This window comes from Ambystoma mexicanum, chromosome 8 (assembly GCF_040938575.1).
Source record: "Ambystoma mexicanum isolate Mex_15411 chromosome 8, UKY_AmexF1_1, whole genome shotgun sequence".
Classification (NCBI taxonomy): Eukaryota; Metazoa; Chordata; class Amphibia; order Caudata; family Ambystomatidae; genus Ambystoma; species Ambystoma mexicanum.
Genome location: NC_090929.1, coordinates 457,722,808 through 457,744,683, shown reverse-complemented (window position 1 = coordinate 457,744,683; position 21,876 = coordinate 457,722,808). Strand labels below are relative to the sequence as shown.

General features: G+C 50.0%; 1 long non-coding RNA gene across 1 annotated transcript in view; it reads left to right on the top strand.

Moving 5' to 3' along the window:
- Positions 1 to 2,307: 2,307 nt before the first annotated feature.
- Positions 2,308 to 21,876, top strand: part of LOC138472078 (uncharacterized) — a 37,889-nt gene continuing 18,320 nt past the window's right edge. The window contains exon 1 of the long non-coding RNA XR_011268556.1: positions 2,308 to 2,420. This is a non-coding gene — a long non-coding RNA (uncharacterized lncRNA). The remainder of the gene's footprint in view (positions 2,421 to 21,876) is intronic.

The window sequence follows — 21,876 nt, the reverse complement described above, 5'->3', positions numbered from 1 at the left end:
TCCTTGATTCATTAACACTTCCTGTTGCTGTCTCTCGACGCTCGCTAGCCTCGACAGCCATCTCCTGTACCCCCAACGATCCCCGGCTACCAGGGTTTTTTCCCCGACCAAGGGTTTCCCTGACACCTCAACTCCACGCCCGTTTCATTAGGCTGGGAGAAGGGGATTCAGGTATTTCCCTAACATCCGCACTGTATTCGAAGACAAGGTAAGAGAGTCTGCTGTTATTCTAATTGCCTACACTTGTCAAGACTACCTCTGCCTTATAGTGAAGAGCCATCTGCTCTACTTGTTAAGGAGCTGGACAGATAACACAGAGAGCTCAATTCACCAGAGAGATACTTTGATCCACAACAGACAGGAAGATGGGCGGGACTTAGTGGTACATGTTGTCACCCCTTACTTTTCCTGTTGCAGTGCATAACAGAAGATTGTTAGTGGGGACCCAGGATTGGTACATTAAGGTAGGCTTAGCCTTCACCAATCACTGGGGCCCATTCGGCTTTAAAAGAGGGCTCAGCCCCTCACTTACCAGATCACCTGATGACTTCAAAAAAAGTAAAAAAGAAGGACTAATCAGGCTGAAGGTACAGTCTGCTGTACAGCTTCCGCCAGTGAAGGAAGGCCAGGATTTCCAACAGGGACGCAAGATCCCTCCCCTTAACATCTCCCAGCGAACAGGGGTAGATACCAGACTCAGAGGACCCACCCAGCAGCTCCGGAACTTGTCCCCAGCCGGCACACAGCGTGCCCTGCTAGGTTCTGCCAGCAAGCTTCCTAGGTGGAAAGTGCCAGAGAGTCTCTGAACAAAGGACAAGGCTGATGCCTGCAGACACTCTCCTCAGCTTTGGGCCCTCCGCCTTAAAGGACGACACAGGCCCTGCGAAGAAGCTAGGAGGAGTGCCACAACAAACATCAACCCGCATACATCTTTTAAGGACATTTTCGAGGTAGTCGAGCCCTCGACCTACGACCGGCTGCACCAGTGACTGTTGTCACGGTGCAGTCACTAAAGCTGTCCGAGACACCACGACCAGTGTTCCAGATCCACCAACCAGCACAGAGACAACGATTTGTGATCCTGAGCTGCCGTGTAGGCCAGTCTGCATCCGTCCATCCAGCCTTGCTTGCCGAACTGCCTGCCGCCTGATACCCCCAGCTGTCTCCAATCTTCAACTCTGTTGCAGGAACTGCAAAGCGTCCTGGAACTGACTGTATGATGTCGAGCATCAAGATCCTCTCAAGCACCAGGTACATTGTGGTTTTCTCCCCCTGGTCCTTCGCCAAAGGCCCCTAGTGACATTTACGACCCCTTGCTCCCTTGGTGCTGAAACTAAATAACCTTGAACTGTCAGGACTAATTGCTTTACCGACTACCCTCCTGTCAGTATGCACTCTGGCATACCTTTCCTTTGTGAAACTGTCTGTCCTCTGTGTTCCTTTGCAGGGTGGGTTGTATTTTGCAGTGTGCTATAACTGTCTGTTGTAATAATAATAAAGTAGATATTGGTATACAACCTTGACTGGACAGTCCCTTTTTATTATTTTGGAATAATTGTATTTTCGCGGTGTTGCAACTAGCCAACGATCCATGACCTTGTGGAGATAAGCCTGCCGTTCCGTCCACGTTACCAAAATTTGAAAAGGAGGTTTATAATTTACTTGTGTTTCAAATCTGTTTCGATCCCTTCTGGTGTACTAGAGGTGTGGGGTTGATTGATGGTTTAGAAACAGATATACATCCCTGGACCTCTGGTGCCCCGGACTTGCAACATGAAATGTTTATTGTACAGCACTCCACTACGCAAGGAGGTGCTAAATTCAGTTTTAAAATAAATAAATAAAAAAAGGTCTTTGCAAGGAAGTGACACCAAACTTTACGTAAAAGTAATTAAGAAGAGAAGTGATGTGCGTTACCCGGATGTAAATGCTCTTAACAGCAAATGCCCCAGATGTAATAAAGACCAGAAGTGATGCATGCCACCTGGTGTTTTGTCCATGACTGGCTAAAGGCCACCTGGAAGTATTAGGAATCCAATCCTTGGAAGAGTATAAAGGAGAGTGGTAGATCCTACACACACAATACCTCCTCAACAGACCAATTATTAATGAGCAGTAAGTATGTTTTGTTTTCAGTGCACACTGTGACCTAAACCGCGTCTTGGACGGCACACAGAAGTGTTTTGGAAGTCATTTTGTTATCAGGATCAGTAACGTTTCAGGGGTACACATGAAGTGGGGGAGAGAGAAAAGGCAAGATGCTTTCTGGTCGCTGATTCTTAGCTTCTCTATTCCTTTCCTAGGCCAGAACCGAAAGCGGCTTGTCATTGGTCAGGGAGACATGTGTCTGGTCTTTTTGGCCTTCGCGACTTGGGCAATGAAGACGACAGACCTGCAAGGACCTGACGCATGGAAGACAGGTAGGTGAATGAGTGAATGAAGAACCAGAGCTCTCGAGCTTCCCATGACCATGCGTCAGAAGGCCATCCAGCCCTGTTTTCTTTCCTTTGTAGGCCCAAATTCTCAAACAAAGTAGCAGCCAATTCCCAAGTCGTAGATGCACTCATTGAGATTCCCTTTTTCTCCCCTTTGCGCATAAACCGTTTCTCGAATTCCCAAATGGGGTGCGCTTTTAAACGCCCAGAAATGAGGGTGATCCCCCGTGCCTATTTAGAACAGACGCTGGGGAAGGTGCAAATCATGGCATGGCCATTTCTTTTTTTTGCTACTTCTTTTTTTTTAAACACTGTTTATTAATTTTGCATAGCAATACAAACCATATGAGCACTAGTATTTGAGTGCAGAAATAACGATAATAATATCACCAAACAAACAAGAGGCAGCAGGGTCAGAAGGTATGTCGAGCATATCATAGAAAATCTGAGGCATTTTGGCAGGTCGAGGTCTAATATGCACCAGGGCGGGTATGGGGGGGAAGGGAGGGGGAAGGAGTCTGACCTCAGTACACATCTAGTCATTTCCCCCATATTTTCTGACATTTTCGAGGGCAGCCTCTCTCATTGTAGATGCAGCGTTCCATTGATGCGCATCTACTCACTTTGTTGATCCATCGGTTCAGGCATATAGTCTCAGCTGAGTTCCAGGTTGCAGCAACCAGTCTATTCCCTGCCCTCAGTGCAACCGCTAGGAATGTTTCTTCGAATTTGTTGAAGTCCACCTCGCCCCAAATCCCCAGTAGTATCATTTTAGGGTCCTGTGGGACTGGGGATCCCATTACGTTAGAGATCTTATTAGTACATTCCCCCCAGAAGAGTTGCACCACAGCACAGTCCCAAATCATGTGGAAGAAGGTGCCCTTTTGCGCTTACATCGGAGACAGGTCTCATCCCCATTGTCCCCCCATTTGGCGAGAGCTGTCCGGGGGTAGTAGGGGCGATGGAGTATTTGGAGTTGTATCAGCCTTAGCTTAGCGTCAACACCTATGTCCCTGGGAAACATAATTGCATCTACCCAGTCCTCCGATTCCAGCCTGCCCAGGACCTTTTCCCATTTTTCTTTCAACCTGGTGAGTTCCTTGTTTCCGAAGGCGTTAAGAGCTTGGTAAATCATGGAGATGACCTTGGAGGGGATTCGGTCCGGGAGAACATTGGTTTCGAGGGGGGAACAGGGAGGGTACAGCAGTTATGTCTGGGAACTGAGCTTGCAAGGCGTGAGCAAGCTGTGCATGTCTAAATCGGTCGATGGACTGCAACCCACATTTTTCATTCAGGATTTCAAACTCTAGTAAGCCCCCCTCTTGAATAATGTGTGCCAGTGTGCATATTCCTCATTTTTCCCAATACCCAAAGCAGCCCATTCTTTGTATTTCTGGGAGGTGCGTGTTATGCCATAAGGGTTGGGCTAGTGTTGCCCTTTTACCCCAGCCAATGAGTTTATGTGACTCCTTTCAGGCATGCCGAACATGGAGTGACATTCTTGGTATATCGAACACACTTGTAATGTCAGCGTATAGGGCCTGGAGGGGTGAGATGGGGTGCATATCTGCTATCTCTGTGCGGATGTGTGGAAGTGTGGCATCGCCGTACAGTCATTCGTTTACCACCCCCGTGTGTCCCGCCAAGTAGTAGGTGTGGATACACAGCAACCCGATGCCTCTCTCCCATACTGAGCGCTGGAGTGTTGCTAAAGCGATCCTGGGCTGTTTCCCTCCCCACAACAAGGTGCATAGGTTCCTGTCTATTAGTGTAAAGGTTTCGAGGGGGATGGGGAGTGGGCATTCTGTAAGACGAATAGGAGTTGAGGAAGTGTCAACATCTTAAACAACGCTGCCCTGCCTATTAGTGATAGTGGGGAGAAAAATCACTGTGGAATCTATCTAGTACAGGTTTCAAGTTAAGCTGAAGGAAGTTGTCCAGGCTTGGACCAATACATATATCCAGATATGTGAATCCCAAAATGGAGGTATGGGCAAGGCTCGGGGATCGCAGCGTCTCCTCTTTGGATCGGAAAATACACAGTTTTTTTTGTTCGTTCACCTTTAGGCCAGCAAAGCTTTGGTATTCCCTGAGGGTTTGGGACACAATCGTTGAGAAGATCATGGGATCCCCGAGGTATATGAGGAGATTGTCTCCATATAAGGAGAGTCGATCCTCTCCCCCTCCCGGCCATGCATTGCAAATCCGGACCACTTTGTGTCCGTTCTAAGTCTGATTGCGAGTGGTTCAATTGCAAGCAGGAATAGCAGGGGGGAAAAGGGGCAACCTTGCCTGGTCCGCGGCCGAGTGGAAATAGCCTGGACAATCTGCCGTTCACTCTCACTGTTGCTTCTGGAGATGCATAGAGGAGCTTGACCCAGGAGATGAACTCCTGTCCAAAATTAATTTGCCTCATAATATCCCATAGGGCTTCCCACCCGACCGAATCGAAAGCTTTTTTTTCAAAATGGACCGCGAGCAGACCCAACGGTTGCAATAGCGTCTGGGCCCGGTCAAGGGCAAATTGGATTCTGTGTAGGTTCATGCGGGTGGACTGTCTGGGCCCGGTCAAGGGCAAATTGGATTCTGTGTAGGTTCGTGCGGGTGGACTTGTTGGGCATGAATACAAACTGGTCTGGGTGGAGAAGGGATTCAATCACCCCAAGTAATCTATTGGCAAGTACTTGTGTGAGAATTTTTGCCTCTCCGTTGATCAGTGACATGGGTCTATATGAGGCACAGCATTCCGGGGGCTTGCCCGGTTTAGGGATAACCACTATGCATGTTCTTCTGAGGTCTAGGGGGAGTGTGCCCAGTTCCTGGCTCCGAAGGAGCATGCGGTGCATATGTCCCATTAATGAGCCGCCTAATCGCTTCCAGGTTTCTACTGGAAAACTGTTAGGTCCTGGGGTCTTCCCGGTTTGAAGCTGAGCTGGGGCATCCTGCATCTCATTCTCAGTTATCTCTGAGTCCACTTGCTCAGTCTGTTGTGTAGATAGTGGTGGGATCTCTATCCAGTCCAGAAAAGTGGAGTGGGTGGGCGCAGATCTCTCCACAGGTGGGGAGTAAAGTTGTTCATAGTAGGTGGCGAAAGCCTCTGCAATGTCGGAGTCTTCCGTCAATCGTTCTCCGTCGGGCGACTGGATAGCCCGTACATGCCCTTTACTTTGCTTGTGCCTTTCTAGCCAAGCCAGAGTCTTACCTGCCGTATCCCCACTCTCATAGATTTGGCTCCAGACCGACCAGTGAGCCGTCAGAGCATCGTCTAGGGCTATGTTGCGTAAAGCCTCTTATGCCATTAGTAAGGCCTCTTGTGAGGCTCACTTTCCCATCAACAGGAGTTGTTCTTCACACTCAGACACCTGTCTCTCTGCGTCTACAACCTTCTGGCTTCCCCTCGGAGGACAGATTTATATACCTCCCACAACATGATCGGACAGTCCACAGAGCCCTCGTTTATGTCGAAGTATTCCATGGTCTTACTCTCGAGCCCTTCAGCAATCTCGGGCAGTCCCAAGTAATATGTGTTCAGACGCCAGGTGGCATCCGGTTTATGGCCTGCCTTTTTTAGAGATATAAGTAAGGGGGAGTGATCTGAGATTCCTCTCGCCAAAAAACTTCTTAGGGATGAAAAATTGGTAGATTCTTGAGAATGTCATGTGTGCATTGGAATAAAACGAGAACCCGATGTCTGTAGTATGTAGTGTCCTCCAGGCATCAGATAACCCCGTTGCTTCAACAAAGGTATATAGAGCAGTCGGAGTACCCCAGATCCCATGACCCCTGTGTGATCTATCAATAGCAACCTCCATAACTTCATTAAAGTTCCCCCCTAGCGCCCACAGATCTGTGTGTTCTTCTAGCAATATTCCCTGTAGCTCAGCTAGGAGTTCCTTTGTGAGGGTCGGACGGGCGTAGGTCGCAATGAGGCCCCATCGCTCGGCCCACAGGTCCCCAATCACCACAGCGGTGTGCAATCAAAATATCGAAAGAAAATGTCGAAAGACAAAAAAATCGAGAAAAAAACGTCGAAAAAAAAGTCAAATTATTATTTTTTTATTTATATTTATTTTTTGGCTCTCGTATATAAAAAAAAAGGTTAAAAAAAGGGGGGTTGGGAGGGGAACCCCCCCATTTCGAATACAAAACGTATTAAAAAAAATAATTTGACTTTTTGTTTTTCAAAGTTTTTTTTCTCGATACTATGACTTTCGACTTTTTTTTCTCAATGTTATGACTATGAACACACCACAGCAAACCAGTCGCTGGGGGTGACAGGGGGGAACAGGGAGGGTACAGCAGTTATGTCTGGGAACTGAGCTTGCAAGGCGTGAGCAAGCTGTGCATGTCTAAATCGGTCGATGGACTGCAACCCACATTTTTCATTCAGGATTTCAAACTCTAGTAAGCCCCCCTCTTGAATAATGTGTGCCAGTGTGCATATTCCTCATTTTTCCCAATACCCAAAGCAGCCCATTCTTTGTATTTCTGGGAGGTGCGTGTTATGCCATAAGGGTTGGGCTAGTGTTGCCCTTTTACCCCAGCCAATGAGTTTATGTGACTCCTTTCAGGCATGCCGAACATGGAGTGACATTCTTGGTATATCAGACACACTTGTAATGTCAGCGTATAGGGCCTGGAGGGGTGAGATGGGGTGCATATCTGCTATCTCTGTGCGGATGTGTGGAAGTGTGGCATCGCCGTACAGTCATTCGTTTACCACCCCCGTGTGTCCCGCCAAGTAGTAGGTGTGGATACACAGCAACCCGATGCCTCTCTCCCATACTGAGCGCTGGAGTGTTGCTAAAGCGATCCTGGGCTGTTTCCCTCCCCACAACAAGGTGCATAGGTTCCTGTCTATTAGTGTAAAGGTTTCGAGGGGGATGGGGAGTGGGCATTCTGTAAGACGAATAGGAGTTGAGGAAGTGTCAACATCTTAAACAACGCTGCCCTGCCTATTAGTGATAGTGGGAGAGAAAAATCACTGCGGAATCTATCTAGTACAGGTTTCAAGTTAAGCTGAAGGAAGTTGTCCAGGCTCGGACCAATACATATATCCAGATATGTGAATCCCAAAATGGAGGTATGGGCAAGGCTCGGGGATCGCAGCGTCTCCTCTTTGGATCGGAAAATACACAGTTTTTTTTGTTCGTTCACCTTTAGGCCAGCAAAGCTTTGGTATTCCCTGAGGGTTTGGGACACAATCGTTGAGAAGATCATGGGATCCCCGAGGTATATGAGGAGATTGTCTGCATATAAGGAGAGTCGATCCTCTCCCCCTCCCGGCCATGCATTGCAAATCCGGACCACTTTGTGTCCGTTCTAAGTCTGATTGCGAGTGGTTCAATTGCAAGCAGGAATAGCAGGGGGGAAAAGGGGCAACCTTGCCTTGTCCGCGGCCGAGTGGAAATAGCCTGGACAATCTGCCGTTCACTCTCACTGTTGCTTCTGGAGATGCATAGAGGAGCTTGACCCAGGAGATGAACTCCTGTCCAAAATTAATTTGCCTCATAATATCCCATAGGGCTTCCCACCCGACCTAATCGAAAGCTTTTTTTTCAAAATGGACCGCGAGCAGACCCAACGGTTGCAATAGCGTCTGGGCCCGGTCAAGGGCAAATTGGATTCTGTGTAGGTTCATGCGGGTGGACTGTCTGGGCCCGGTCAAGGGCAAATTGGATTCTGTGTAGGTTCGTGCGGGTGGACTTGTTGGGCATGAATACGAACTGGTCTGGGTGGAGAAGGGATTCAATCACCCCAAGTAATCTATTGGCAAGTACTTGTGTGAGAATTTTTGCCTCTCCGTTGATCAGTGACATGGGTCTATATGAGGCACAGCATTCCGGGGGCTTGCCTGGTTTAGGGATAACCACTATGCATGTTCTTCTGAGGTCTAGGGGGAGTGTGCCCAGTTCCTGGCTCCGAAGGAGCATGCGGTGCATATGTCCCATTAATGAGCCGCCTAATCGCTTCCAGGTTTCTACTGGAAAACTGTTAGGTCCTGGGGTCTTCCCGGTTTGAAGCTGAGCTGGGGCATCCTGCATCTCATTCTCAGTTATCTCTGAGTCCACTTGCTCAGTCTGTTGTGTAGATAGTGGTGGGATCTCTATCCAGTCCAGAAAAGTGGAGTGGGTGGGCGCAGATCTCTCCACAGGTGGGGAGTAAAGTTGTTCATAGTAGGTGGCGAAAGCCTCTGCAATGTCGGAGTCTTCCGTCAATCGTTCTCCGTCGGGCGACTGGATAGCCCGTACATGCCCTTTACTTTGCTTGTGCCTTTCTAGCCAAGCCAGAGTCTTACCTGCCGTATCCCCACTCTCATAGATTTGGCTCCGGACCGACCAGTGAGCCGTCAGAGCATCGTCTAGGGCTATGTTGCGTAAAGCCTCTTATGCCGTTAGTAAGGCCTCTTGTGAGGCTCACTTTCCCATCAACAGGAGTTGTTCTTCACACTCAGACACCTGTCTCTCTGCGTCTACAACCTTCTGGCTTCCCCTCGGAGGACAGATTTATATACCTCCCACAACATGATCGGACAGTCCACAGAGCCCTCGTTTATGTCGAAGTATTCCGTGGTCTTACTCTCGAGCCCTTCAGCAATCTCGGGCAGTCCCAAGTAATATGTGTTCAGACGCCAGGTGGCATCCGGTTTATGGCCTGCCTTTTTTAGAGATATAAGTAAGGGGGAGTGATCTGAGATTCCTCTCGCCAAAAAACTTCTTAGGGATGAAAAATTGGTAGATTCTTGAGAATGTCATGTGTGCATTGGAATAAAATGAGAACCCGATGTCTGTAGTATGTAGTGTCCTCCAGGCATCAGATAACCCCGTTGCTTCAACAAAGGTATATAGAGCAGTCGGAGTACCCCAGATCCCATGACCCCTGTGTGATCTATCAATAGCAACCTCCATAACTTCATTAAAGTTCCCCCCTAGCGCCCACAGATCTGTGTGTTCTTCTAGCAATATTCCCTGTAGCTCAGCTAGGAGTTCCTTTGTGAGGGTGGGAGGGGCGTAGGTCGCAATGAGGCCCCATCGCTCGGCCCACAGGTCCCCAATCACCACAGCGGTGTGCAATCAAAATATCGAAAGAAAATGTCGAAAGACAAAAAAATCGAGAAAAAAACGTCGAAAAAAAAGTCAAATTATTTTTTTTAAATTTATATTTATTTTTTGGCTCTCGTATATAAAAAAAAAGGTTAAAAAAAGGGGGTTGGGAGGGGAACCCCCCCATTTCGAATACAAAACGTATTAAAAAAAATAATTTGACTTTTTGTTTTTCAAAGTTTTTTTTCTCGATACTATGACTTTCGACTTTTTTTTCTCAATGTTATGACTATGAACCCACCACAGCAAACCAGTCGCTGGGGGTCTGCCCACACTTTCTTGATCTGTTACTCTCACCTGACTCCCACGGAGGCGCTGGCCTGGTTTGCGCTGCTGTGACCTCTTCTAAGGTGATGCGCAGGGTTCGGAAGACCGACTGGACAGGGCCCCCAAATCTGGCTTGTCTGGCTCGCAGAAGTATCCTTCTGTAGGCGAAAATAGGGGATTAACTGTCTGCGGGGTAACGCAATCGGCCTCCCACTTTCCCCTCTCACCCTCCTTGAAACCCTTCTGTGATTTCTCATAGCGTCTCACCTTAGGGTCTGTATGGACGAGCTCTCCATCCTGCTTCTGATGCAGGGGCGCGTTGGTATCCAGTTACTTCACTGGATTTTCGGATTGGTGAGAACCAAACTTGCTTGGCTTCCAGGTAAGTTTTTTGATAAGAGGTTCCCCTTTGGTCCATGCATTAATGTACTAATGCTAGTGTCTTTTTCCCCATAGGGGCCGGGCTACGGAATGCCGGGGAACAGGCACCGACCCAAGATGAGAGGTGAAACCCTTGTAGAAATCAGGCAAGTCTTTAATGAGCGTTTTTTGGTAATGTCTTTTCATTCGCTCATTAATGCTGATGTCTCTTTTTCCCCCTAGGGGCCGGGGTCCAGAAATGCCAGGATGCGGCGCGGACCCGAAATGAAGAGGGAATGAATCAACAGGTAAGTCTTAACATGGAGATTTAGCTTTCCTTATTCCCTTCGCTCTCTCACCTTTTGTTCTGGTCTTTTTCTCCCTAGGCGCTGGGGCGTGTCTGCGAATCCGGATGATCGCTGCTGAACATGGAGGCGCCCTGTAAAGGTGAGTGGAATGCGGCGCTGCAGCGATCGACGCGATGAGCTTTTAAATTAAAGTCTTCCTTTTCAGGATTGTCGGCGAGATGTCTCCGGGATGCGGATTTAGCAGGTAAGGACTTTTCCTTCTTCTGTTCTCTTCTTCTCTTCCTTTGCAGGTGATCCAGGATGCTGGCAGGCGTGGCAGAAGTCAGGATGCAGGAGCAGACACGGTGAGTGTCCAGCTGCTAGATGCAGAACAACGCGAAACATGTGTGGCTGTTCGGGTGGGGTTTAAATAGCCTTGGAAGAAGTTCCAGGTATGTATCCTTCCTCCAATCAGGTATGTATCCTTCCCCGACCATGCCCGGATGGTAAATTAGTCCCACAGGTAAAGTAGTTCCTTTCAGGCCTCAAGGAGGCCGGGATCCTGCAGCATGGTCTGCATCAGGTAAGTGCACCCAAGCATTCCCATAATGAGCCTGGCGCCTATGGCGCCAGGACTGATGTCTTTTATGAGCCTCGCGCCATAGGTGCCAGGATACTGTCCAAAGGGCCCCTATATGGGGTTGCTGGGTCCTTCCTTGGGGACTGGATGTCTGCTTTCGGGGACGCCGGGCTTGAACCGGCTCCCCGGGAGCAGGCATCATGACAGCACTCCCCCCCAAGGCCCCTCCCAAGGTTGTTCCCTCTGGGGGTTTTGGTTTGTTTGGGAAGAGTCGGTGGAATTTCCTGACTAATCGAGGTGCATGCACATGGTCGCTGGGTTCCCACGACCTCTCCTGAGGTCCGTACCCCTTCCAATCAATTAGGTAGAGCAGTTTTGACCTAAACATTTTTGAGTCTAAAATGTTCTTCACTTCGAATTCGGGCTCCCCATCTATTAGAATAGGTTCTGGAGGTTTGAGTAGTCGGGTTCCGGGTACCACTGGTTTCAGAAGTGACACATGAAAAACAGGGTGAATTCGCATACTAGCTGGTAAATCAAGTTTAACAGCCACTGGGTTAATTATTGCCGTAATAGAATAAGGTCCCAGATATTTTGGGTTAAAAGTTCGAGGCCCTTTGAGTGGTAAATGTCTGGTAGCTAACCACACTTGATCCCCAATCTGATACGGAGGTGCTTCACTCCGATGTAGATCAGCATTCTCCTTGTATTTTCTCTTGGCTTGTTGTAAATGCGTAGTTGCCTCTTTGAAGACTTGGGTAATTGTAGAATGCAGATGTTCTACTGCAGGCATTCCGAGGTTCTGAGGTGAGTCAAGGTTTGAGGTTCAAGGGTGATGCCCAAACAAAGTATAAAAAGGACTGTGGCCAGTTCCAGAGTGTACCGAATTATTATATGCGTATTCGGCTATCCAAAGAATGTCTTTCCAGTTGCTTTCAGATTGCTATAACATACACCGTAAGTACTGTTCAAGGGTCCGATTTGTCCTCTCGGTCTGACCATCGGTCTGAGGGTGGTGACTGGTCGATAATCTTACGTCGATCTGCGCCATTTGACAACATTTGCGCCAGAAGTGGGAAATGAATTGGCTTCCCCGGTCAGAGAGTAGTATAGATGGGAATCCATGTAGCCGAACAATATTTTCGAGGAATTCTTTGGCTAGGACAGAAGCTGAAGGTAAACCTTTCAAAGGAATCAAGTGGGCCATTTTGGAAAACAAATCCACAATTACCAGAATAGTATTGTACCCCGAACAAGGAGGCAGGTCCGTAATAAAATCCATTGATAGGGTGTGCCAGGGTGCTGGTGGTATGTCTAGAGGTTGAAGGAGACCGGCTGGTCTTTTCTTTTGACTTTTATTTTGGGTGCAAACATCACAGGACATCACAAAAGATTTAACATCTTTTCGCCAAGAGGGCCACCAAAATTGTCGTTTCACCTTTTCCTCTGTCTTGGCAATACCGGGGTGTCCCTCTATTAATGTATCATGATAACCGGAAATAACTAGTTTGTGTAATTCCTTATGTGGCAGGAATAAGCGTCCTTGGAAATAAGGTAAACCATTATCTATGGTAAAGTCTGATCCCTTTTGTATCCATTCCTGTAAGGTTGTAGGGTCCAGGAGTTGTTTCACTCTGGCTTGAATGTCTTCAAGCGTCTGTAACAAAGTCATGCCTAGAATCCTCTGTTCAGGAATTATTGGTACTGGTTCTGAGTTTGTATCAGATTCTCCCATTCCAATTCGGGATAAGGCGTCTGCTTTGCCATTCTTGCAGCCAGGTCGAGAGGTAATCACGAAATCAAATTCAGCGAAAAACAAAGCCCATCGGAGCTGTCGTGATGACTGAGCCTTGGCGGTTTTCAAATACTGTAAATTCCGGTGATCAGTGATCACTGTGATGGTATGTCGAGCGCCAAGCAGATAATGCCGCCAGGCTTTAAAAGCGGACTTAATGGCTAACAGTTCTTTGTCCGTGATTGCATAATTAACCTCGGGTGCCGAGAATTTTCTGGACCAAAATGCTACGGGATGCAGTTGGTTGGTTTCGGGATCTCTTTGGGTCAGGACAGCTCCCATGGCTAGGCTGGATGCGTAAGTCTCGACGACATAAGGGAGATCTGGACACGGGTGTTTCAATATAGGTGCGGAGGTAAACTTAGCTTTTAAATCCTGAAAGGCCTGCTCGGCTTCTTCAGACCATTCAAAACGTTTATTTTTCCTCAAGAGTGCAGTAATGGGTTGTACCACGCGTGAAAATTCCGGGATAAACCTGCGATAGAAATTGGCAAAGCCGAGCATGCTTTGAACCCCTTTTACAGAGCTAGGTGATGGCCATTTGAGGATGGCATCCACTTTTCTTGAGTCCATTCGGACTCCTTTGGGTGTCAGGATGAAACCTAGAAACTCGACTTCTGTGGTATGGAAAACACATTTCTCCAATTTAGCAAATAGTTTGTGTTGGCGCAGTTTTTCAAGTACTGCCCTGACGTGTTTTCTGTGATCAGATTCCGAAGAGGAGTACACCAGAATGTCATCGATATATACAACAACACAAAAATCGATGTGTTCCCGAAGGACATCATTCATGAAGTATTGGAAGGCAGCCGGCGCGTTACACAATCCGAAAGGCATCACCTGGTACTCGAATAATCCGTATTTAGTACGGAAGGCAGTTTTCCATTCGTCGCCTTCTTTAACTCGTACCAGATGATAAGCCCCCCGGAGATCTAACTTGGTGTATATGCAAGCGTCCTTCACCTGGTGAAGGAGTTCAGGGATCAGAGGCAGAGGATAACGGTTTTTAACCGTTATCTGGTTCAATGCGCGGTAATCGATACAAGTTCTAAGGTCGCCTTCTTTTTTGGGCACGAAGAACAAAGCCGAGGATGCCGGGGACTTTGACGGGCGAATAAAACCATTAGCTAGGTAGTGATCCAAATATTGTCTCAAATGCAGATTCTCAGGTTCGGTAAGGGCATAAATCCTGCTACAAGGGGGTTGTGCACCGGGCACCAGATCGATTTGGCAATCGTACGATCTGTGAGGAGGTAACGTGTTGGCCTGTTCATTTTGGAAGACGTCCTGAAGTTCTTGGTATTCCGGAGGTAGTTGCATGGAGGCAGAGGTTACAGATGCTAGATTAATCTTCAGGTTTTCTGGGTAGCAGGTTTGTGTACAATCCGGGAAGGTTATTCTCTTAGCTCGCCAATCAATTCGAGGATTATGTGTCTCTAACCAAGGGATTCCAAGAATAACCTGAAACTGTGGAGCCTTGATTACATCAAACACAACACCCTCCCGATGGCCGTCGGGACCAATAGAAGTCACCTCAGTAGTGGAATGTGTTAACGGTCCAGAGGCAATTTCAGTTCCATCGACTGTGGTGATGACATCTTTGCTGGTTTTAGGACGGAGAGGGAGGTTAATCCTAGAGACCAATTCACGATCCACATAGTTTCCAATAGCCCCACTATCGATGTATGCCTTTATTGCATGCAACCGCTTAGGCTGTTCTGGATCTACGAGAACCATTGGCACAATGAAATGCGAGGTCTGAGAGTTAGTTTTGAAGCTCGGCAAGTGGACCCCTACACTTGTCGGGCGGAGTCGTTTCCCGAAACAGAGTCTTCATGGTTTTTATCAGCGGCTCCTACCGCCTTTCGGGGCGGTTTTGCCGGGCAATCTCGTAGAAAGTGTCCAGAATTCCCACAATAAAGACATAATTTTAACTGCCACCTCCTTTCACGTTCCTTTTGAGTTAAGGGTCCTTTAACCCCTCCAATTTGCATAGGCTCAGAGACATCAACTCCCTTGGGATTAGCATGGGTCTTGACCAACACCCGTGTCTCAAACCTGGACCGATCTGCTTTTCTGTTTTGAAGTCTGTGATCCAATTGGACCACTAAGTCTATATACTCTGTGCATTCTTGGGGCGGATTTACAACTTGGGCCAAGACATCTTTAAGTTCTCCGCGAAGGCCTCGATAAAACAACGTGACTCTTTTATCCTCTGGCCATCCCGTTTCCACAATTAGTCTATTAAAGGTTGCAATATAGGATAGGAGGTCCTGATTGCCCTGTCGCAGGGATAGAAGTTTGTCATCCAGAGCCTGCCCCTGAGAGTGTCGAGCAAATAACCTTTCCATGCTTGCTTGAAACCTTTGAAAATCACGGAGAATCGGGTCCTCTTGAGTAACCAGTGGAACTGACCAATCGGCAGCGCAGCCGCTGAGATATGACAATACAAAGGCTACCTTGGTCTGATCATTAGGGAAGGCCCCAGGTCTACATAGGAAGTGCAAACGACACTGATTCATGAATACAGCGAATTGTTTGGGGTCCCCAGCAAAGCGTTCGGGTGGGGCCAGCGGCATGTTTCCAGGTAGATTAATCTGCACAGGGTTACTGGAAACCACAGGAGCGGGGTTCCCTCCGGAACCGGGTAGAGGAGTTTGCCCAGCTTGACCTTGCAAAAGCTGTCTGGCCAGGTCATCAGTTCTTTCCTTTGACATTATTAATTCCCTCGTGAGGGCATTAGTCTCTTGACGAGTGGCATGTACTTCGGCCCGTAATTCCCCCAGTAATTGGGCCAACTGATCAGTCTCAGAACTTTCCATAGCGCCTGGGTGGGAATTTGTAGGAAGGCTTCGCGTTCTGTTACGCTCACCTGATTCCCAGGGAGGCGCTGGCCTGGTTCGCGCTGCTGTGACCTCTTCTAAGGTGATGCGCAGGGTTCGGAAGACGGACTGGACCGGGCCCCCAAATCTGGCTTGTCTGGCTCGCAGAAGTGTCCTTCTGTAGACAAAAATCGGGGATTAACTGTCTGCGGGGTAATGCAATCGGCTTCCCACTTTCCCCTCTCACCCTCCTTGAAACCCTTCTGTGATTTCTCGTAGCGTCTCACCTTAGGGTCTGGAAGGACGAGCTCTCCATCCTGCTTCTGATGCAAGGGCGCGTTGGTATCCAGTTACTTCACTGGATTTTCGGATTGGTGAGAACCAAACTTGCTTGGCTTCCAGGTAAGTTTTTTTGATAAGAGGTTCCCCTTGTGTCCATGCATTAATGTACTAATGCTAGTGTCTTTTTCCTCATAGGGGCCGGGGTACGGAATGCCGGGGAACAGGCACGACCCGAGATGAGAGGTGAAACCCTTGTAGAAATCAGGTAAGTCTTTAATGAGCGTTTTTTGGTATTGTCTTTTCATTCGCTCATTAACGCTGATGTCTCTTTTTCCCCTTAGGGGCCGGGGTCCGGAAATGCCAGGATGCGGCACGGACCCGAAATGAAGAGGGAATGAATCAACAGGTAAGTCTTAACATGGAGATTTAGCTTTCCTTATTCCCTTCTCTCTCTCACCTTTTGTTCTGGTCTTAATCTCCCTAGGCGCTGGGGCGTGTCTGTGAATCCGGATGATCGCTGCTGAACATGGAGGCGCCCTGTAAAGGTGAGTGGAATGCGGCGCTGCAGCGATCGACGCGATGAGCTTTTAAATTAAAGTCTTCCTTTTCAGGATTGTCGGCGAGATGTCTCTGGGATGCGGATTTAGCAGGTAAGGACTTTTCCTTCTTCTGTTCTCTTCTTCTCTTCCTTTGCAGGTGATCCAGGATGCTGGCAGGCGTGGCAGAAGTCAGGATGCAGGAGCAGACACGTGAGCGTCCAACTGCTAGATGCAGAACAACGCGAAGCACGTGTGGCTGTTCGGGTGGGGTTTAAATAGCCTTGGAAGAAGTTCCAGGTATGTATCCTTCCTCCAATCAGGTATGTATCCTTCCCTGACCACGCCCGGATGGTAAATTAGTCCCACAGGTAAAGTAGTTCCTTTCAGGCCTCAAGGAGGCCGGGATCTTGCAGCATGGTCTGCATCAGGTAAGTGCACCCAAGCATTCCCATAATGAGCCTGGCGCCTATGGCACCAGGACTGATGTCTTTTATGAGCCTGGCGCCATAGGCGCCAGGACACTGTCCAAAGGGCCCATATATGGGGTTGCTGGGTCCTTCCTTGGGGACTGGATGTCCGCTTTCGGGGACGCCGGGCTTGAACCGGCTCCCTGGGAGCAGGCATCATGACATGATCTTCCAGGGGACCCAGTTTTGAATAAGTATCATCATGCCCCTAGCTTCTTTTGAGAACCCTGCCTGGTATGTGTGCAGGCAGTTGGATCTTTTAAAAAACGACTACTTGTTCCAATCAGGTGGGTTTCTGTGAGGAGGGCTACATCTGGGGAGTATCGGTTGAGGTATTGGAGCACTAATCTTCGTTTGATGCAGGAGCCAAGGCCGTTAACATTCCAATTTAATCAGGTCAATAGGGACAGCTGACCCACTCGTGTCCTATGCACCCCAACCCCACTGCCGCTGTGTAACCATTAAACCTCAACTTTAACATTCTTAGTGAGTCAGTAAACTGTGCCCCATAAACACCCCCCACCCTGTACTCCTCCCCAACTAGAAGCACCTGTCACCCAAACATAGAAAACCGTTAACTCATGCGAACCAGTTCGAGGAACTCCCCAGGGGGCTGATCTGCTGTCTCTTGTCTCTGACAGGGGCCGCCCTTTGTGAGATTCCCTCCTGCCGGCCAAGGTATTTCATAACTGGGGAAGGGGGGGGAGAGCAGGGAAGGCCCCTCTCCGAATGCAGGTACGGCATTAATCTTCTCGCATCTCAGCACCACTCCTCAGGTCTCCTGTGTATTCCCGGGTGATTCATCCTCTGTAATTCCTTTGCGTAGTGTGGAGGGTGGCTCTCATGCAGATTGTCTCGGTCCTTCTCCTTTCGCAGTGTGTGGTCTCTGGAGTGTGGGGAGGATAGAACCTGTGTCTGTAGCCAAATCCCAGGCCTCTCGGGGGTTGTAGAATACATGGACTATGTTGTTGTAGTGCAATTTGAGGGTGGCCGGGAAGAATAGTGCGTACTTGATGCTCAGAGACGCAAGTTTCGTTTTGATAGTGTCGTAGGACTGCCAGGATTTCTGGACCTCTCTTGTGTAGTCGGGGGGATAAAACCCAATGCAATTGCCATTGTATGTAATCGGGCCGGTTGCTGGTGCCATGTGGAGGAGAGTGTCCCGATCTCTATAATTCATAAGTCTGGCAATCACTGTGCACGGGGGGGCTCCAGGCACTGGTCTGCCGGCTCGGATCCTGTGCCCACTTTCGACTGAGAAGAAATTGGAGAGCTTTTTTGGGGCCATGAGGTCCGATAGCCATCTTTCTAAGAACAATTCCATAAACCGTCCTTCTTCTTTTTCCGGAAGCCCCAGAATGTGGTGGTTGTTGCAGCGAAATCTGCCTGCGCTATCTTCTGCTCTCGCTTCAGTGATTTTCTTCTCCATGTGCTCAAGACGTTCTTCCAGTTTCTTGACTGTTTCTTCGGTATCTGAGATCCGCTGTTCGGTTTCCCCTACCCATGACGTTAATTTGCGCAGGTCTTGGCGCAGCAAAGAGACCTCTGAGGTCAAGCCATCCAGTTTAACCACTACCAATGTCCTGGACTCTCCGATGGCCACCATGATGTCCGTGAGTGACAGAGCCTGACCTGTCTCATGAGTCGTAAAACCCATTTTGGCCGCATCTGCGGAGGTGGGGGCCCTGGCTGGGGTAGCCATGGTATATTTGTCTATTTTATTCTGTGTCGATAAGTTGCGAGGCTTATTTTTCCTCATCCGGGTCAGTCCAGAAGGCCAGTCCGAGGAACAACCTCTTCTTTCTCCCTTGGACTTTGGTGGTGGAGAAGATGAGTATCACCCCAGGAGGCACATGATGGGATGAGTAGAGGCCACACCAGGGTAGTGGTAGATCTGGTAGTGTCCATTATCGTGAACAGGGCCGAAGGGTTCAGGGTGTATGGGGGGTCCACTATTGGTTCCAGGCACTGGCGGGCCGGTTCAGTGCGTATGTGTGCTGGTCTCACAATTGTAGGCACAGCGGGGCCCGCCCCAGCCCCACGGACCGGGTCCTTTAGTTGTGTAGTTCTGGGCGCGTGGTGGTGCTCCAGGGTCTTCTTCCACGGGTGCGTTGGGTCAAGTCTATCTGGTATCAGTGCCAGCACCTCAAGGGCCCTTAGGTCGGGGCCTCGTCTACCCCCTGGCCCCCGATTTCACCAGCCCCTCCTGTCGCACTTCATTAGCCCGGGTGCGGTTCTGAGCCACATGGGGGAGGGGGAGATTTGCAGGACTGCAGACAGTGTTTTTTGCGTGCCTTTTGGTGCCCTCAGAAGTGGCTCCCCTGCTCTGGGGTTCACTTACTTATAGAGTTTGCACAGGGCCCAGTCCAGGCACTCTTGTGGTGGTCCTCCAAGGCACAATGCATTGTCAGTAGGCTGCGTGCCAGTGTTCATGTGCTTCCTCTCTGCTCCTTTTCCCACGCAACCAAGAGGATGGTATTTGGAGCAGGGGCCTTGTTCTGTGTGGTGGTGGCCCGGGCCAGTTCTGCATTTTCAGGGAGGGAGGGCTCGTCCGAGCCTCTGTTACCAACCCCTGCAGCCCAGCTCTCTTGGGGGCTGCCCCAAAACCTCCTGTCACACGTAGGGGTAGCAGGGGGATCTTCCCAATGTCTTCCCCTCTCAGTTTATAGTGCCAAACCTCCACCCGGGCAGTTATGGCACTTACTTGATTCCGGGTTCACTGGTGTCCTCTCCAAGGTGGGCCGCAGGCGGGACCAGGTCCCGCGGTGGTGTTCTTGGGCCCGTTGGGATGTGATGTGCTTTTTCCACCCCTTGACTCCCAGTCGTAGCTGCTGGGAGGGCCCCACTCCTCAGGTGCACCGTCACCTGTTATCGGGTCTCTGGGGCCGTCTCTGTGTGTTCCTCGCTTGAACGTGGGAGTCAAGCCAGCCGCAGTCCCTCACTTCCGTTTGGGTGCCTCAGTGCTCCACTGTGCGGTGGGGCTTTCTGGGGGTCGGGCAGGCGGGCGGTTCCGGCTCCCCACGTCTCGCCCGTACCTCTCGCTCCGCCTGAAGGTGTATTCGGAGCCACTCAGCCGCAGGGCTCCGTGCGTCCCCAGCACCTGTGGGGCTTCCGAATTGCTGGTGGGACTATCAGGATCTTCAGTCTGAGGAGGCGAGGGCCCCCGGGTTATTATTCTGTGTTCTGTGCCTGGTTGCGGATGGGCTGTAGTGCGCAGGGTATGTGCAGGACCGGCTAACTTATCGGTTGATTTTCTGCATCAACTTCCCCCACAGCGGACCACAGAGGGGCTCGGCCTCCATTCAAATGCCCTTGTGTAGATCCCTGCAGGCCCGCTCTGTCTCCACAGCCGCAGGAGGGTCTAGCCAGCTCCGATTTTCACCCGGATTTCGAGAGGGTGAGGCGGAGACCTTTCCCCCATCGATCTGTGTGCAGCAAAATGAAGTTTGCACCGGCAGGATGTCACGTTGACGTCTCTAGGACCTTGGGGGGCGGGCTGCGGGAAGGAAAGGGAAGTGACGCATGGGGGGCGGGATCCGGGAGTTCTTGTATGGATAGGGGATTAAAGCAGACGTGTATGAAGAGCTCTGTGTCGGCCCTTTTATTCCTGCGACATCGCTGGCGTGCTGCGCGCTAAGGCTCTTACACTGGCGACGAAGGTGGGATCGGAGGCACGGCAGCGCACAACGAAGCCGTTGTAGCATGCCCACGGACTCCCACGAACGAGAGCGTGCACAGCGCAAAGAGGCCCAGGAACCACGGATTACCACGCGGCTCGGGCCGCGGCGGTGAAACACGTGGGGAGCGAGAAGACCTCGCAGAACAGCGGACGGGTAAGCACACAGGACACGTGCTTTCCGGATTACAGCAACGGGTGCCGGCGGCACGAACGCACGTGCGCTGTGCAGGCAGCTGTGGCCCAAACTCGCCTGGGTGCCTCGGAAGACCTCACATCACACGGCAAGGGAGGCACTTGTCACACGTGCCCTGCAGGACCAGGGAACACTGAGATCCAGCAGCCCAGATCAAAGAGCTCACCAAGACCCCAACGGCAAGGGGCACTGGAACCCCGGTGAGGGGTAGGATCAACGGATGGTGCTCGTGCCAAATTGGCGGCCATCCCCCACGGACCAAGGAAGAGACCAATCCTAGGAGGAGGAGGGTAACTGCCACCTGAGACCACCAAGGAAATATCATCAGCACCCAATACCTTCAGCGCCATGTCAGGCCAAGATGATGGGCAAGGAGGACGACCGCAGGCAAATGCACCGCCTGCTCCAGGCGTACCCGCGACGGACCGTGTACCCTACCAGCTACCGGATACGCTGGCCGCCCAGATGCCGGGGGCATTTGACGTGACGGACACCAGCAACATGGGTCCGAGATGGACTAAATGGATCAGAGACTTTGACCTATACATGGGAGCCACCGGACCCATTGCCGACGCAAGACAGGTATGCCTACTCAAACTAGCTGTAGGATCTGCCACACGAGACATAATTGATGAAGTGCCCCAAGACTCGATTGACACAATTCAAGACCTTAAAGATGCGCTCGCTGCATACTTTGCACCACACACCAATGTAGACTACGAAAGGCATCTATTCCATAGCACCAAGCAGGCCAAGGGGGAAACCATGGACGCCTATGTGATGCGCCTGCGCACCAAATTGAAACATTGTGATTTTGCAAACTATTCAAACACGGAGGCGTTAAGGTCACAAATCATCTCCGGATGCGAATCCCAGGCTTTCCGCCAGAAGCTGCTACAAAAATCGCGCACGCTGGAGGAAATCCTAGCTCTGGCCAGAGTCGAGAGAGCCATAGACTCCCAGGTAGAGAGCTTTGGAAGCACAAACGCGGGGGAAAGTGTAAACAGACTACAGCTAGAGAAAAGGTCAGAGGAACTTTTCTGCTATAAATGTGGATTTGAATACCC